Here is a 16,646-nt window from a genome sequence, read left to right on the forward strand (position 1 = left end):
CTTATGGCGGTGGCTGTCCCACAGTACGTCATGCCCAGCCACCACTACTTTTCCAGGCAAGCCATCCCTTCCCTGCACAACCAAGTGGGGGACAAAATCAGGTGTGCACTGCGCAACACCATCTGTGGCAAGGTCCACGTAACTACGGATACGTGGACCAGTAAGCACAGTCAGGGACGTTATATCTCCCTAACAGCACACTGGGTAAATGCAGTGGCCGCTGGGCCTGAGGCGGATAGCAGTTTAGCGCATGTCTTTCCACCACCGAGCATTGCAGGGCGATTCTCTTTGCCTCCTGTTGCTTCCTCTACCGCCTCCTCATCCTCTACCGCCTCCTCATCCTCTACCACCTCCTCATCCGGTCAGCATAACACCTTCACCACCAATTTCAGCACAGTCAGGGGTAAACGACAGCAGGCAGTTTTAAAACGTATCTGTTTGGGGGACAAACCCCACACCGCACAGGAGCTGTGGACGGGCATGGAACAATAGACCGATGAGGGGTTGGTGCAAGTGAGCCTCAAGCCCGGCCTGGTGGTGTGCAATATTGGGCGAAATCTTGTAGCAGCTCTGGGCCTAGCCGGTTTGATGCACATCTCTTGCCTGGCGCATGTGCTGAATTTGGTGGTGCAGAAGTTCCTTAAAAATTACCCCAATATGTCAGAGCTGCTGCAGAAAGTGCTGGCCGTCTGTGCGTGCTTTTGGCGTTCTCACTCTGCTGCTGCTCGCCTGCCAGCGCTGCAGCATAACTTCAGCCTTCCAGCTCATCACCTCATGTGCAACGTGCTGTCACGGAAGGTGTACAGAAAACTAGAAGACATAAAATGAAGATCCGACTGACTGGATCCAAAACTAAGGAACCAAAGGGAAGGCCCTGCAACAGACCTGGCTCTCTCCCTAACTGCTCAGCCTATGCAGAAATCTTATTTTTTTTTTTTGATTTAAATATTTTATTTGTAATACAAAAATACATATCCATATAACATTTATGCTATTATAAAATCCTAAAGTCCGTGAGTTTCTGATTTATAAACGTGGTTAATAATACTTTCGTACAAGTACCCATATTTATGGGGATAATACAAATCAAAGTGGAGATCTCACTTGATGAGAGGAGAGCGGGGCTCACCCGGCATCGACAGCCCAGTTGGAAAGCACATACAGCATCCAACTTAGCAAGTTAATATCTATAAAGAGCAGAGATCGGGGGCCCGCGGCCCGGGCGGCCACAAGGGAGCGAGCGCGCACCCCACGCGTCCCCTCCCGAGTATGGGTAAAGAAACGGCAGGATTAACAGTCTTAGATCCATTCACCTGGTGCTCACATTAACCACGCATAGCGGGCTTACAAGGGCCTTTAATCGGGGACATTTCTTGAGGCAACCTGGGGGGTCCAGCAGTCTTCTACCGTGGTGGAGAAAAAAACCACATGCATGTTTTACTGCCTCATCCCCAGGTAGTTTAAGATTGAAAATTAGTGCCCAACTTAACCATGCCTCGCATACAGTCACACCAGTATCTCAGGTGCGAGAGGACTCAGGTCGAATATCGCCCGGCAATCGCCGGCATTTAAACAGAATGTAAACAAAAAAAACACCAGCGACCAGACCTGTCGCCTGATAGCACCCATGCAGCATATATCATATCACTGCCTACAATCAAACCACATATCTGACAGAGAGAACCGCATTGAGGGTCACACCCGGCCCCCCGGCCGCCTAGGGCCCCGAGCCCCGGATCCCCGCCCATAAGGCGCACAGTGCCCTAATTTGACAAAAACTTTAGCCATTGTTCAATGCCGGAGAATCCCGCCATCCTCCAGCTCCCCAGAGATGTTACAATACATACAGAAAAGCCGGACTAATAAGATCATCCCCATCCCAGCCCCCCTTGTGACCCCCCCCCCCTCCTTGCAGGAAAAAAAAAAAAAAAAAAGGGCAGTTCCAGATTAATTACTTGACCATGTCCCAATCTTCCCACAGTTTACCCCACTTTGAGTAGGATCCTCTTTGTTTATACAAAATCCTCTCGTAGTTTTTCACTTTCTCAACCAGGGCCAACCAGTTACTACAATCTGGAGCGGAAGAACAGAACCATAATCTGGAAACCAAGAGCCTGGCCAAGAACATAACCTTAATCAATAATTGGCGTTTTATGGGCTGGTAGTTAACCTCCGATAGGTCTCCCAGGACCCATATCCTGGGGGACAAGGGAACATCAATATTAAATTTACGAGCCAAGGTAGTTTGGACCGATCTCCAATAGCTACCCACCATTGGGCAGCCCCAAAACAGATGTAGATGATCTGCCTCGGAGTCGCCACAGCGTGGGCAGTCAGAGGAGGCTCTAAGTCCTCTCCTATATAACCACTTAGGTGTCATATATATTTTGTGCAAAATATTGAATTGTACAACAATGTGATTAAAATTCTGTGAAACAAGTTTTAAGCTTTCCCCTATGTTCTCCCATTCTGGGGGACCCACCTCTAAGAGTGTCAAGGACCAGGATTTCTGTCCTGGAGAAAGAAGACCCGTACAAATTTTTTTCATTAAGTGTCTATAGCAATGTGATATTTTAATTTTCGTGACAGCTTTCTTAGTAATTAAATCATGTAGAGGGGATTTTCCTGAGTCTGCCGGGCAAAGTCTGGAAAAAAAGCAGTTTGGTGCCCTGATATTCAATAGGTGTACACTCTCTTGCTCTTCTCAATATCATATCTCTATCGACAGACAATAATAATTTCATTAGAATGGCTCGCGGCGGCCTCCCTGGGATAGGTTTCCCTCCTGGTATTCGGTGGGCTCTTTCTATTTGAAACATGGAGGAAAAGTAATCACTGCCAAATTCTTTCAAGACCACATCTTTAAGTTGTTCCTCTAGCTGTCGGCCTTCAACTCCTTCTGGAAAACCAATTACACGAACATTATTTCGCCTTGCCCTGTTTTCCAGATCCTCCAGCTTATTTTGTAGTGATTGATTTTCTGAGGCTAGCAACGCGGTTTTAGATTTTAGAGTATCTATATCAATTTGCAAAGAGTCAACTATTTTTTCCACATTCTGAACTCGGTCCCGGATATTCACTAGATCCTCTCTTATTAGGGCAATATCGCTCTGCACTGAACCCAGCTGAGCAGACATCCCTTGCACTAAGGTGCCGTTATTTTCCACGGCACACAAGATTTTATTCAAAACTGAGGGATCGTATTCCGTTCGCATTTGTGCAGCTTGCATTTGTGCAGAGGGACTTTCCCCGCCTGCCCCCTGACCTGCCTCTACTGATTCATCATCAGATAATTCATCAGTTCGGGGAATTTTCGCGGGTTTCTTCTGATTAGCAGACAATTTTGTTTTAACTGTATTCTTATCGTTTGGGAAGGGTGATCTCAAAAACCTATCAATTTTATTCTCAGGAGTCTTAGACACCATCTTTGCAGCAGCGGAATCCACCGACCGTCGTTTTGGGGCCATTTTCTTCCACTTTTTTCCCCTTCCCTTTCTATCTTCTTTCTTTCCTTTCCCCTCTCCTCTTGTCCTCTAGTCCAGGGCTGGCCGAGCAAAAGGAGGCAAGGTATCTCCCGCTGGTCACACGAATAGCAAGTTGCTGGTCACTCTGATAGCCAATGGGCCAAAAAATCCAAAAATCCAGATACCTGTCTCCAGCCACAGAGCAAAAACCCGGGCCAGCAGGGAGAAAGCAGCAGGAAAGATGAAGGCGTGAAGTCCCACAAGTCACCAGTAGAGGGCAGGCACACCAAGGAGCAGCCAACTCGAGGCAGGCGCCGGCAACGCCACACACCGGGGAAGAGAGGCAGAGACCGTCGGAGAAGAAAACCAGGCGCACCTCGACTGCAGCAGAGAGGAAGGTGAGCCGCAGCGAGTCACGGCATCACCGCATTAGGGCATCAGCTGTTCGGCACAGGAGCATGAGGAGCATGGAGGGAGGAGGCTTGCGGAAAGGGAGAGCGAGACGTGTAGCTCACGTCATCATGCCACCTCACCTCACCATGAGTTTTTGCATGAGCCTATGCAAAAATCTTAATGGTAGATGATCGCATATCCTCGTTCCTTGACTGTATAACACCTGAACACCCTATAATAGTGAGGGGACACGACCACCGGCTCCCTACACTTGATACGGAGGGAGTCAGGGTCACCTGGGATCCAGCAAACAGGAAAACACAAATGAATGAACAAAACTTATCTGTAGAAGACTCAGTAGTAGCATCCAGCATGCACACACTCCAGGAAGTTGTATAAACCGCAAAGTGATGCAGTATGGGAAGGGATTTAAAGGGATGCAATCAGAACAACTACATGACAGCTGAGAGAGGCTAACGAGATGAGAAAACGAAAGCAAAACAAAAGGAACCTCAAGCAGGAGGTTCTGAAGAACGTCTGACAGAGCTTCTCAGAAGCAGAGAGAAGAAACCCCAGAAATTGAATTTCTGGAACCACAAACAAACATTATGAGTTTTGAAATCAGGAGAAAAAATCTAAATGTCATTCTAGATCCACTAATACAAATTTCCCCATTAAATGATAAAAAATGCTGTTCACAAAATGCTGAAAGACGGCTAGCGCATTTATCAAACCAAAAAGCATAACCAAATTCTCAAAATGGCCCTCAGGGGTATTGAAGGCCGTCTTCCATTCGTCTCCTTCTCTGACCCTGACCAAGTTGTATGCCCCTCTTAGCTCCAACTTGGAAAAAACTTTAGCCCCAACAATCTGGTTAAACAGGTCCGGGATCAGAGGAAGCGGATCACGAATTGTGATACTGTTCAGCTCCCTGAAATCCAGACATGGTCTTAAAGAACCATCTTTTTTCTTAACAATGAAAAAAACAGCGGCAACAGGTGACTTCGAGGGTCGTATGTGTCCCTTTCTCAGACTCTCAGAGATATAAGCATGCATAGCGACCCTTTCAGGTTGGGAGAGATTGTATAAACGAGATTTAGGCAGCTTGGCTCTGGGGTGAGATTGATAGGGCAATCGTACTCCCTGTGAGGGGACAATTCCTGAACACCACTCTCAGAAAACACATCCGAAAATTCAGAGAGAAAAGATGGTACAGTCTTAGTAGAAACCTCAGAAACAGATGTCGTGAGGCAATTCTCTCTGCAAAAGTCACTCCCACCATTTATTTGCCTTGCTTGCCAATCAATGGTAGGGTTATGTTTAGTGAGCCAAGGTAGCCCCAACACTAGAGGAGTAGGCAACCCGCTTAGGACGAAACATGACACATCCTCAACATGAGTATCACTCACAATCAAACGGATATTGTGAACTATGCCCTTTAACGATTTCTGAGAAAGTGGAACGGAATCAATAGCAAAAACAGGTATATCCTTTCCCAAAATGCATACCTGGAAACCATGAGTTATAGCAAATTGATTATCAATGAGATTGACAGCTGCTCCACTATCTACAAAAATCTCACAAAAAAAGTTCTTGCTCTCTTGCGCCACCCTGGCAGGTAGGACAAAACGGGAACTACAAGCAAACGGAAAACCTTCAATTTCCACATCAACCTTGCCAATAGTAACAGATGGAACGTTTTTAGAGGATTTTTTTCTTTTTGTTTCTTTATTACTCTAAAAAAACTGCCTGAATCTCCTAGAGGGACAAACATTTGCCAAATGATTTATACCTCCACAACAGAAACAAACCTTCCTATGAGAGCTGAATCTTCTATTGTCAGAGGCAAGCAAACCCAGCTGCATGGGCTCCTGCTCAGAAGGGATTGAGAGCAACTGAGACCCCTGTGCACTGAATGAGACCGCCGCACTGTCCTTGGACTGAGTATGACAGGAAGGAGTGATCTCTCCTCTCTCTCTAAGACGCCTGTCAATACGAACGGCCCGAGACATGGCAGTGTCCAAGGAGGTAGGTCTCTCATGAAAGGCAAATGCATCTTTCAATCCCTCTGAAAGACCATGGCAAAATTGACTTTGGAGTGCAGCATCATTCCAACCAGTATCAGCTGCCCATCTCCGAAATTCTGAACAGTATATCTCTGCGGACTGTTTACCCTGGCATAAAAGACGTAGTCTAGACTCAGCCAGAGCAATACGATCCGGATCATATCCTTCATATATCCATCATATATCTGACCCCGGGCAAAAAAAAATTCATCCACTGAACAGAGTGCCCCCATCGGCAGCGAAAAGGCCCAGGACTGAACGTTATCCCTGAGCACCTCTGCTCCTCATCACCATAGGAATGGGGAAGTAGGCGAAAATGGAGTTTGCAAGCCTCTCTAAAACGAACAAAATTCTCACTACCCCCGGAGAACGTATCTGGAAGCGAGATTTTAGGCTCAGAACAAATTCCATGAACGCAAGCAGAAACGGTCACCTCAAACTGAGAGACAGTTTTCCGGAGATCTGCTACCACCATTGAAAGACCCTGCATGCGGTCAATCAAGGTTGAAACCGGATTCATGCTTAAGACGGTTTTGGCGGTTTATAATGTCACGGAAGGTGTACAGAAAACTAGAAGACACAAAATGAAGATCCGACTGACTAGATCCAAAACTAAGGAACCAAAGGGAAAGCCCTGCAACAGACCTGGCTCTCTCCCTAACTGCTCAGCCTATGCAAAAATCTCAATGGTAGATGATCACATAGCCTCGTTCCTCGACTGTATAACACCTGAACACCCTATAATAGTGAGGGGACACGACCACTGGCTCCCTACACTTGATACGGAGGGAGTCAGGGTCACCTGGGATCCAGCAAACAGGAAAACACAAATGAATGAACAAAACTTATCTGTAGAAGACTCAGTAGTAGCATCCAGCACACACTCCAGGAAGTTGTATAAACCGCAAAGTGATGCAGTATGGGAAGGGATTTAAAGGGATGCAATCAGTGCAACTACATGACAGCTGAGAGAGGCTAACGAGATGAAAAAACGAAAGCAAAACAAAAGGAACCTTAAGCAGGAGGTTCTGAAGAACGTCTGACAAAGCTTCTCAGATGTTTGGTGGTGACACATGCCCACAAGATGGAACTCCGCCTTGCACATGCTGGCCAGACTGTGCGAGCAGCAACAGGCGATAATGGAGTTTCAGCTGAAGCACGCACAGGTGAGTCGCTCTGTGGAACAGCACCACTAAACCACCAATGACTGGGTCAACATGCGAGACCTTTGTTCCTTGGTGCACTTTTTCGAGTACTCCACCAACATGGCCAGTGCCGATAACGCCGTTCTCAGCGTTACTATCTTACTTCAATGCCTCCTTGAAATAATGCTTTGGGCGAGGATGGAAGAGGATGCGGCACAGGAGGAGGAAGAGAGATCATTTCCAAGGGTTTCAGGCCAGTCATTCACAAGTGGCTCCAAGGGTGGGTTCTTGCACGCACAAACGCCAGGTACACAATTGTCCAGCAAGGGCACAGTTCTGGAGGATGACGAGGTGGAGGATGAGGCGGAGGAGATGGAGAAGGAGGAACCATGTTTACAGCAGGGAGGCACCCAAACCGGCTCATGGCCATCACTGGTGCATGGCTGGGGGGAAACAGAGGAAACAGACGATACACTTCCTACAGAGGACATCTTTTCATTGCCTCTGGGCAGCCTGGCACACATGAGCAATTACATGCTGCAGTGTCTCCGCAACGACGGCCGAGTTGGCCACATTCTAACTTGTGCTAATTACTGGGTGGCCACGCTGCTGGATCCCCGTTATAAGGACAACGTACCATCCTTAATTCCGTCACTGGAGCGTTATCGTAAGATGCACGAGTACAAGCGCACGCTGGTAGACGTGCTGCTGGTGGCATTCCCAGCGGGGGCACAGGAATGCCAGGAATTCCCAGCAACAGGAGACATCGGGGGCACAGTGAAAGCACAAGGCGAAGGGAGAGGAGGAGGAAGAGGTCGCCAACACAGCTGGGGCACCACCAGCACCTCAGAAGGCAGGGTTAGCTTGGCCGAAAAGCTTTGTCAGCACGCCACAACAACCAGCACCACCAGCAGATATGGAACGTCTTAGCAGGAGGCAGCATTTCAGCAACATGGTGGAGCAGTATGTGTGCACACGCCTACACGTACTGAATGATGGTTCTGCCCCCTTCAACTTCTGGGTCTCCAAATTGGGCACATGGTCTGAGCTTGCCCTTTACGCCTTGGAGGTGCTGGCCTGCCCTGCAGCCAGTGTATTGTCTGAACGCGTGTTTAGCACGGCAGGAGGCGTTATCACAGACAATAAGTGTGTGACTTAAGATTAAGTGACTTTTGATTCAGGGACTTCAGTGGGGGACTGCAATTAGCCAGTTTCTTAGTACTACATTATATTGTCTTTTTCGCTTTTGCGGTGTAATCCCCATTTAGTATGTGTTGTACAATTGAAAACGCAGTCCAGTGCACATCTTGCATGATGTATGCAGTCCAGGGTGTATATCTTTGTTCAAGATGTGAGCAAATTACCTGTTTGGAATCCCAAATCGAGTCTCTAAATGGGCAAGTTGCAACACTGAGAGGCATTGACAATTTGCAAAAGAGTTTGCTTCTCATCGAGCAAGCACTCTTTGGGGTAGATGAGGGGGAGGGTGACAGAGAAGAGGCTGAGGAAAGTGAGGTAGCTAGCTGGGTAACAGTTAGAAAGCGGGGTAGAGGGAAGAGTGCCAGGGAGGCTAAACCTGATGTGACACACCCCAACAAGTTTGCCCGTTTGGCAGATGAGGGGGATGTCAGTCCAGGGATGGCACTGCCGCAGCCGGACACTTCCTCTGCCAGTCAGGGGAATGCCAGCTCCGGTAAGCAGGGGACCAGGAGAGCAGGACAGGCCAGACAGGTGCTGGTAGTGGGAGACTCCATTATTAGGGGAACAGATAGGGAAATCTGTCACAAAGACCATGATTGCCGAACAGTGTGCTGTCTTCCTGGCGCTAGAGTTCGACACATCGCGGATCGGGTTGATAGATTACTGGGAGGGGCTGGAGAAGATCCAGCGGTCATGGTCCATATCGGAACTAATGACAAAGTTAGGGGTAGGTGGAGAGTCCTTAAAAATGATTTCAGGGATTTAGGTCAAAAGCTTAGGGCAAGGACCTCAAAGGTAGTATTTTCCGAAATACTACCTGTACCACGGGCCACACAAGAAAGGCAGCGGGAGATTAGGGAGATTAACAAGTGGCTCAAGAACTGGTGTAGGAAGGAGGGGTTTGGGTTCCTGGAGAACTGGGCCGACTTCTCTGTCAGCTACAGGCTCTATCGTAGGGACGGGCTGCACCTCAATGGGGAAGGGGCAGCTGTGCTGGGGAGAAAGATGGCTAGAAGGTTGGAGGAGTGTTTAAACTAGGGACTGGGGGGAGGGAAATTACATTATAGGAGTGGAAGATAGTGCAGATAGAGACCGGGGGCGAAGTAGTGGGACTGGGGGAGGAATGGAAGGAGGGACTAGAACAGTTCAGAAGGAAAGGTGTAGGGTACAAAAATATACATAAACCTCTCAAATGTATGTATACTAATGCTAGAAGCCTGACTAATAAAACTGGGGAACTGGAATTAGTGATGTGTGAGGAGGACTATGACATAGAAACATGGCTGAATGATAGCTATGACTGGGCAGTTAATGTACAGGGTTACGGAAATGGCCGGACTGGAAGGGGGGAGAAAGGGGGGCCCCCAAGGGTAGGCCCACATGACGGGGGGTTTGGTTAGGGAGCCCCAGGGAGATTAGGATTGGGGTAGCAGGGGGTGGGGTGGATGCAGGGGGGGGTCGTATTGGTGGGTTTGAGCAGGAGGGGAGGGGCGTAGAGGTTAAATAGAGTAGGGGAAAAGTGGACAGTAGCCATTTTGGTTACCTGAGAAAGCTTGCCAGACCTGTTGCAGTGATGGAGCAGTTGGAAGCGGCGATTCAGGAGTTGCGGGCGGCAGCAGTAGTCCACGGATCTGCATGGGCCAGGAGCAGGTTCGGTTGTTGCTGAGGGGGGAGGCTGAGGCTCCTGTCCTACCTCAGCCACCTTTAACACGGCCGCCGGCGCGCTTTAGTCCATCCTCATCCCCCCCTCGGGCTCAGCGCCGTGTCCGGAGCCCTTCACAGGACCCTTCACGTCGGGCGCCTCCGGTGCCAGCTGCCTCAAGGCCCCGACGTGGAAGGAATCCGATTGGTAGGCGGAGCCCCAGGGGTGGCCGGGCCCGGCCATCTCCTTCATCCAGCGGCAGCGGCGGGGGTTCGGGACCAGGTGCGGCGGAGGCCCCCCTAACTCCTGGCAGGGGGGTGACTGCCCGGCGTGGGAGGAACAGGCTGCAATACGGGGCTGCTGCAATGGAAGGAGAAACGAGCAGCAGGCCCTCCATTCAGTGTGTGAGGGGTAGCTCCGCCCACAGTAGCTCCGCCCACAGTGCCTCAGTTAACCCTAGCGTCCCTGGTCTGAGGCTGGCCAGGGGACAGGCAGAAGGGAGAAGATGCAGCAGGATGGATCCGGATTGCCCTAGAGAGTGCTGCCTTGCTGCTGGCCCCAGCTCTGCCAGGAGGCAGAGTGAAGAGGAGAGCTCTGCCCCTCAGGATCCAGTCGCGGACAGACGCATCGTCCCTGGTCCCAGCGTTTCCAGGGGACAGTATGAAGATGGATTGGCGGCGGGATCCGAAGATCTTCCTCAAGGGATGGTTCGTCTGGAGTCAGGAATCGCGGCTGATGGGGACACAGCACCCAGGCAGCCAGGTGAGATTACTTGGGGACCGTTAGCTCAGGTAGTGCAGAGCATGGGGGCTGGGGGGGGTAGTGGGCCGCAGGCGGATGTCAGCAGGGGTTTAGGGCAATTGTTGGGGGGTTTGGCGGGATTGATGGCCAGTTGGGGGGGGCGGGGGGATCCCCTTTACAGGCGTGGGGAGTACAGGGTCCGTCGGGAGGTTTCGAGTTGGGGGGTGAGCCTCGGCGGGCATTACCGGGAGTGGGGGTGTCAGTGCAGACGCAGGCGGGGGCTGAGGCGGAGGAGGAGACAGTGCGGGTGGATGATAAGGCAAAGGGAGAGGTGTATGTTTGCTTCGAGGGGCCTTTGGGGGCTCATTTGAAGGCGGAGGTGCGGGAGCGGATTTGGAAGGGGGAGTATGTAGAGATTTTTTCTTTGCTCCCCCTGGAGAGGTTTAATCTAGATAGGACAAGAAAGGACGAGAGTAAGAAAGAAGAGGAGGAAAAACGACGGTTCAGGTTGATTCCGTGGACGTTTGCTAATTGGTTGCAGGCGTTCGCAATTTTGGCGAGTGTGATTGGGGAGAGGGCCGGAGAATTGTTCGGTGCTGTTTTGTTATCTCGATGCTATAGGCGAAGCGTATAGGGTTTACGGGGGGGGTTGCCTGGTTGCGTTACGATGAACAATTCCGGCAGAGAAAAGCGGTGCGTCCAGAAATGAGGTGCGATCAAAAAGATATTGCCTTATGGCTGAGGGTGACGGCACCTGTTAGATCTGGGCAGCCCTTTCGGGGGAATGGGGGGAGCGGGGGGTCTTCCAGCATGGCGACGGCCTCAGCAAGAGGCTTGTGCTTTGCCTTTAATGAAGGAAACTGTAGATTCGGGGTTAAATGTAAATTTAAACACGAATGCTCAGGTTGTGGGAGGAACCATGGAGCGGCAAGATGCTTTAGGGGCGGGAAGCAGAAAGGGGATGCCAATAGCAAAGGGGGCGACGCCGGTCAGACTGGAAAGGATGGTGCCTTTTCTCGCTAGGTATCCGGATAGCGCCGCGACGGTATTGCTTGAGGCGGGGTTTGGGGAGGGGTTTAGGATTCCGTTTGTACCAGGGGGGGCAGTGTTGTTAAAAAAGAATTTGCGTTCGGCTAGGGAGCATCCGGAGGTGGTGACAGATAAACTAAATAAGGAAGTGTTGTTGGGTCATATGGCGGGCCCGTTTCAGGAGCCGCCTTTTGCGGATTTGCGAGTGTCACCGCTGGGAGTGGTCCCTAAGAAGGAGGTGAATAAGTTTCGGCTTATTCATCACCTGTCTTTTCCAAAGGGTTCTTCGGTCAATGATGGTATTGACCCCGCACTTTGTTCGGTGGTATATACGTCATTTGATGCAGCGGTCGGGTGGGTGAAGCGCTTTGGGGGGGGGGGGCACTCCTAGCTAAGACTGATATTGAAGCCGCGTTTAGGTTACTGCCGGTGCATCCGGATTGTCACCATTTGTTAGGCTGTTTTTGGGAGGGGGGTTTCTTTGTGGACCGATGCTTGCCCATGGGGTGCCCTTCGTCATGCGCCTACTTCGAAACGTTCAGTTCGTTTCTGGAATGGGCTGTGATAGACTCATCAGGTTGTTTCACTACCAGAGATTCACTATCTGGATGATTTTTTGTGTATAGGCCCCCCGGGTTCGCGGGTGTGTTCCTTGTTGTTGGAAACGTTACGTTCGCTTTTTGATTGGTTTGGGGTTCCGTTGGCGGCGGAAAAAACGGTGGGTCCGGTAACGGTATTGAGTTTCTTGGGGATTGTGATTGATTCTGAAAAGATGGAGTGTAGACTGCCAGTAGATAAATTAGAGGATTTGAAGGAAAATTTGGTTAATGCCCAGAGGAAGAAGAAGTTGCAGCTTCGGGAGCTTCAATCACTGTTAGGGAAACTTAATTTTGCTTGCCGGGTCATGCCTATGGGTAGGGTTTTTTGTAGACGACTGGCTGGGGCGACAGCAGGTGTGGTTTCGCCTCGTCACTACATTCGGCTGGGGAAGGAATTGCGGGCGGACTTAAAGGTGTGGGTGTCATTTCTGGAAAAGTATAACGGTCGCTCGTTATTTATGGGGGAGGTGATGGACTCGTTTGACTTTGAGCTGTTTACGGATGCGGCGGGTGGTTCCGGTTTTGGTGCATTTTGTGGTGGCCAATGGTGTGCTGGGCAGTGGCTGGTAGGGTGGTTTGAGCACGGTTGGGTGAGAAATTTGGCGTTATTGGAGGTCTTCCCAATTGTGGTGGCGGTGTTATTGTGGGGGGACCGTTTTCGGAATAGGAAGATTCGTTTCCACTGTGATAACATGGGGGTGGTGCAGGCGTTAAATGGTTTGTCGGCATCCTCGCCGTTAGTGGTATGGCTTCTTCAGCGGTTGGTGTTGGAGTGCCTGTCGCTTAATGCCTGGGTGGTGGCGGTGCATGTCCCGGGGGTGGAGAACTGTATTGCTGACGCCCTCTCTCGTTCACAGTGGGATCGTTTTCGTCAGTTGGCTCCGGACGCGGAAGCTACAGGCCTACCTTGTCCGGCTTGCCTGTGGGATCTGCTGGAAGAACCGTGAATGGGCTCATTCAAGCGTCGTTGGCGCACGGTACGTGGGCTATGTATGTCAGAGCTTGGGATCATTGGGAGGCTTGGTGTGTGGATCTGGGTGCGAAGATGGAGGATGCGGAGGTAGCATTGTTGATGTTTTTGGGGCATTGTAAGGAAGAGGGATGGTCAGTTAGTAAAATGAATGGTTATATGGCTGGGCTGGCTTTCGGTTTTAAAATGAGACGGATGTTTGATTTTACTAAGTCGTTTCTGGTGGTGCAGGCGTTAAAAGGATGGCGTAGGCTGCGATCAGGGGTGGATACCAGGAGGCCGGTATCGTTTGCGTTATTGTTGGAGTTGGGGGGGCAGTTGAGGGGTGTGTGTAATTCGGAGGGGGAGGTCCGTTTGTTTAGATTGGCTTTTTCGCTGGCGTTTTTTGGGGCGCTTCGTTTGGGTGAACTAGTTTGTCCGTTGGTGTATAGACCGGGGGGGTTGATGAGGGATGATGTGGATTTGTTTCAGGATAGGGTGGAGTTCGTTATCCGTAGATCAAAGACCGATGTGGAGGGTCGGGGTCGTAGGGTGGTGTTGTTTGCGGTGGCGGATTGTGATATGTGTCCGGTCAGCTGTCTTCGGGAGTATGGTTCACGGGTAGAGGTGGGGCTAGGTCCACTGTTAATTCACGCGTATGGGTCCTATTTGTCCCGTTTTCAATTTTCGGCAGTGTTTGCTAAATGTTTGCAGGGGTTGGGGCTGGATCGGGAGGGGTACTCCAGTCATTCGTTTAGGATTGGTGCTGCCACTGAAGCGGCAAGGCTGGGTTTGGGGGATGAGGTCATAAAACGCATTGGACGATGGGAATCTACGCGTTTTAGGTCATATGTTCGTCTGAATCGTTTATAAAAAAAAAAAAAAAAAAAAAAAAGAGGGGCGGATGATATTTTGCTTTACGTTGGCAGTGTTGTTCTTGCATTATTTTTCTCGTTTCAGGTGCAGCACCCGCCCTGGTGTGGATTTTGGGACACTCCTATGTTTTCTGGGGGGCCGTTCGGGCAGCAGTTCGGCCGGACGGTCAGCAACTAGGTTTCGACAGGGCGTTGGTGGTGGTAAGATGAATAGGGCGCAGGATTTGGAGAGGGGTGCTGCCTGAAGTGCATCGTTTTGCACGGATGGACAGGGCACCTGATGTGTTGGTGATCCACGCGGGTGGAAATGATTTGGCTGCGAGACCTATCAGGGAGCTGGTAAAGGATATCAAATGGGACATGTTGTGGTCATTATTCCCTGGGTTGGTGACTGTCTGGTCGGACATAGTGCCGAGGCGAGTCTGAAGGGAGGCGAGGTCATTGGAGGCGGTAAATAAGGCTCGGGTTAAAGTTAATCGGGCGATTGGGCGGTTTATGGCACTGAATGGGGCAGTGGTGGTCAGGCATAGGGACTTGGAGATCGGGGTTGGTTCCTTTTGGAGAGCGGACGGGGTGCACCTGAATGCAGTAGGGGTGGATATGTGGAGCCTGGCGCTACAGGAGGGTATTGAGGTGGCCCTGAGGATGTGGAGGAACACACAGAGTTGAGGAGTCTAATCTGTGCGTCGGTGGCGGTGGGGGGTCCTTGGAGTTGGTTACGGTGGAGCTGGAGGACATTGGGAGGGCCCCCACGGTTGGGGCTGGACTCCCATGGTGGCCCAGCTGTTGAGGGGGGGGCCATTCTGTGGTGCTTCCGAGCTGGGGGTCACGGCTGGAGGCAAAATGGCTCACCCCGGGTCAGCAGCTGGGGGGTTTTTGGGGCTCCAAGGACCTCCCCCGTTAGGAGGAGTCATTGTTGGGAATTTTCATGGTTTATGTTATGTTGTATTTATATTAATAAACGGCTGCTGTGGCCAATATATTCCAACAGGTGTCTGAGTCTTTTTGGGATGGTTGGGTATATTGGTATATGTTGTGGGCTGAACAGGTGAGAACAGGTGGTGGTAGTAGGGGCGAACAAAATATAACCAATACCCCCGTCAAGTCTGTTTAGAAAGGATCGTCAAAACCGGAGAGGGGGAGGGGTCTGCCTTTATGTAAAGTCCTGTCTAAAGCCCACACTCCGTGAAGATATAAGTGAGGGACATGAACATGTGGAGTCACTGTGGGTAGAGATACATGGAGCTAAAAACAATAATAAATTACTAATAGGAGTTTACTATAAACTTGGCTGTCATTCACGGAGCGGATGTCACGCACGGCATCCGCTCGTGTGAAACAGCCCTATGTGTGCACTTCCAATGCCGCAGATGCTGAACGTTGCTGGTACTACAGTCCTTCCCTTACCATGTAGTTTACTCTGCACCCACACAGAATTAAGCTTTTATAGGGCTGTGACAACATAGGGGATGGCTACCTGCGGCTGCTCAGCATTATGGATGATCTCATGTTCCCGGGCTTCTCACTTTAACTTTTAAACACATGCAGTCACCATTTTAGGAAAACCTTATTCGTTACCACAAAGCACATTTCAGAGAATTGATGGCTTGTGCCCACTCAAGGTGGAGAGCCCCAAGTTGACATTACTTTTCCAAAAAAGCTGTACCAGCCCTGTATGTTGAGCAGAGGATGGGCCAGTCCTTGGGTCTTTCGGTGTCTGATGTATGGAGTTACAACTATGGTCAAGGACAATATATGTCGTTCACAGCCCACTCGGTAAATGGGCTTTGAACCTGACAGTAAGGGCTCATGCACACGACGGCATTTTGCGTTCAGTATACTGGCCATTTTTTTAGTTCAGTATGCGGTACATATACTGAACCATTAATTTCAATGGTTCAGCAAAAAAAAACTGAAGTGTCTCTGTGTGCATTCCTTTTCAGTATTTCCGTACCGTGAAAAGATAGAACATTTCCTATTCTTGTCCGCAAATCACGATGCTTGGCTCCATTCAAGTCAATGGGTCCGCAAAAAAAATGGAACACATACGGAAATGCATCCGTATGTCTTCCGTATCCATTCCGTATCCATTCCGTTTTTGCTGAACCATCTATTGAAAGGGTTATGCCCAACCCAATTTTTTCTATGTAATTACTGTATAATGTATATGGCATATGGAAAAACGGAACAGAAAAACGGAAAGGAAACGGACACAATATGGTGCAATTGAAAACGGATCAGTCCCCCATTAACTGTCAATGTAAGTCAAGGCTGATCCGTTTTGACTTAGACTTTTTTTTAAATGAATAATGCAAACGGATCCGTTATGAACAGATACAAGCGTTTGCATTATCTGTGCGGATCCGTCTGTGCAGATACAAGACGGATCCGCACCGAATGCGCAGGTGTGAAAGTAGCCTGATCCCTGTAGACTATTATGCATTCTCTCTGAATGACTCTCAATCTAATATGTTCATTCTTTATGGAAATTAATTAGATGCAAGTTAATGGACCAGTATGTAAAGTGACTGATAATATTAAGA

Source organism: Bufo gargarizans, chromosome 3, assembly GCF_014858855.1.
Source record: "Bufo gargarizans isolate SCDJY-AF-19 chromosome 3, ASM1485885v1, whole genome shotgun sequence".
Classification (NCBI taxonomy): domain Eukaryota; kingdom Metazoa; phylum Chordata; class Amphibia; order Anura; family Bufonidae; genus Bufo; species Bufo gargarizans.